The 2,533-nt window shown below is 31.5% G+C and overlaps 1 long non-coding RNA gene across 1 annotated transcript in view; it reads right to left on the reverse strand.

Moving 5' to 3' along the window:
- Positions 1-128: 128 nt before the first annotated feature.
- LOC117104811 overlaps positions 129-2,533 on the reverse strand; it is a 7,003-nt gene continuing 4,598 nt past the window's right edge. Inside the window, exon 3 of the long non-coding RNA XR_004444827.1 lies at positions 129-263. This is a non-coding gene — a long non-coding RNA (uncharacterized LOC117104811). The remainder of the gene's footprint in view (positions 264-2,533) is intronic.

Here is a 2,533-nt window from a genome sequence, read left to right on the forward strand (position 1 = left end):
TTGTTCTATCTCTTTGTAGTTTATTTTATTTATTTCGTTTGTAGTTTTAGAAATATTTTCATTAAGAATTTACAATTTCATTTAGGAAATTGAAATTCATGTCAGCTTTTTAATACCTTGTAATGTTCCGTAGGTGTGGTCATACTTAGGGCCAGTACCAAATGTGGGTGTTGAGCCAGATGTTCTTATCCAATCAAAATCATCATATTTATCTTGTACAAAGTAACAGATGTGTGGATCCTCGAAATCACATTGGTTTTGTGCTGAAACAAAAATTCCAAAATAAAATTAATTAACTGATTTGAAATTGCATTGGTTAAAACAGTTACTGGAAACCAATGTACAATAATTCATAACTTTGTTAGGAAAACATCTAATCATAAATTTTCAAGAGTTTCAATAAGACTAGAAATTGCAAATTGCAAGTGAAGTGCTGCGAAGTACAACTGCATAAAATGTTCTTCGAACAAAATTATTTATGCGAGTAAAATGAAAATAATGAATAATAAAAATATAACAAATAATATGAGCACGACCCCATTGCCTATTAGAACAGCGTTGGTACCGTGTACAATTTAGTGTTTTGCTGCAGTGACATCTCTCTGCTGGCGACTCGCTGCTGCTGGCGATGACGCTGCTGGCGAATCGATCTGCGCATGTGTATAAAATGGTATTTCCGAAAACACTATGCCAGTCCACAACAAGCGTCGCCTAAATGTAATAATTAGCACGTTGAAATAGGCTAGTAAATAAGTTTAACTGGGTTCGTAATAATATTGGCCTCAAAATATTGTGGCTGAGACATGAGCCGATTAAACGTAGAAATAGGAAACCTAGAAATATAGTAAAAACGCTGAATAGTACTCCAGCGTCGCGACATGCCAACGTTGGTAAGAGTAGGTTAGTCTACAAACGTCGCCTATAGTAATTGATTTTACCCGGCAGAATGAAAGAAGGAAACTCCGCTTTTCAGTTGTCTTTTAGGCGATTGTTTTTTGACAAACAATGACCTTTCAGAGGTCAAATTGCTGTCAAGAATATGAATTGGCTGCTTCGCAGCAAAAAAACACATTTCAAATTTTACTCACATAAAGTCAAACCGGTATCCACAACACATTGTTTCATAATGTTAATGGTATATATTACCAAAAACATTTTTGTTTTGAAACTTTAAATTTTACATTACTTAATTAGCTTCTTAAAAATTGTATTACTGGTTATTGTAATTTCTCGTTTGAACTAAAGACAACACTTAAATACCTTACGGATTTACAGTTTCAATTACATTATATTTTTAATTCCATTTTACTTTAAATACCTTCTTTTCTGACTACAATAATATTATTATTTTTCCATTTTTTACAGCACATAGCCAAAGGTTTTAAGGTCAATGAACCATGTCAATGATTAATGCAAGATTACTTTGTAAAGTTTAAATGGTTAGATAATAAATCCCCTTTCGAATGTTGTCTCTATACTATTATTCTTTTAATAATAATAATAATAATAATAATAACAATAATAATAATAATAATAATAATAATAATAATAATAATAATAATAATAATAATAATAATAATAATAATAACAATGTAATAAAAGTTTAAACTTTTGATCACAACACAAGTTTACTTACCGTGAAATTTGTTTGTGTTGTGATCAAAAGTTTGAACTTTTATTACATTCGAACACCAACACAGATGAGCTATTTTTTGAATAATAATAATAATAATAGTAATAATAATAATAATAACATTTATAGCGCAAATAAACAAGGTCTCTATGTGCCCGACAATATTGTAGACAAGAAACTGTATTCCAGTCAGCATCAGTTAAGTCTTGATCTTTTCTGAGATCATTAGTAAAATAAATATTAGATGAAGAAGAGATATACATTATCTCAGTTGCTAACTGAAACTTAGAACTGGTGTTGACATTAATTTGTTAATATTCATTCTATTAGCCTACATTTATGCATAATATTTACAATCTTTTCAGAAACTGATCATGTTGTATACATTTTCAACCATGTTCTGCACATTAGGTTTATTGATGATCCGCTAACGTTAGCGGATCACCTATTGTTATTGTCAGGATCATCATCTTTTTTATTCTTTCTTTCTCCCCTTTTCTGTTTGCACGATATCTCAAAAACTGCCACGAGTTACGCAAAATCGATGTCAGCGAACATTTGGCTTGGTCTAGAATAGTCATGGTAAGCTTTTCAACACGCTCAGTCATGCGTGACATCAACTACGCGCAATTTTGTGTTTTTAAATTATCGATCATATCAGCCTAACCAATTGCCATTTAGAAATGGTATTAACCCTTTCACTGCGTGTACCCGGTAATACCGGGTATAAACACATATTGTTGAATTGCGCGTACCCGGTACTACCGGGTATGTAGGAAAAATATTGTTAAAAATCAGTAGCAATGCCGTACGTGCGCATCAAACATAGGTATCTTTGCGCGTAATTGTGCAGCTATACAGTGAAATTATGATAAAATCAGACCTATTTTTAATCAGTTA

This window comes from Anneissia japonica, unplaced genomic scaffold, assembly GCF_011630105.1.
Source record: "Anneissia japonica isolate Jap-2015-1 unplaced genomic scaffold, ASM1163010v1 scaffold5148_len95523_cov101, whole genome shotgun sequence".
NCBI classification, from domain to species: Eukaryota; Metazoa; Echinodermata; class Crinoidea; order Comatulida; family Comatulidae; genus Anneissia; species Anneissia japonica.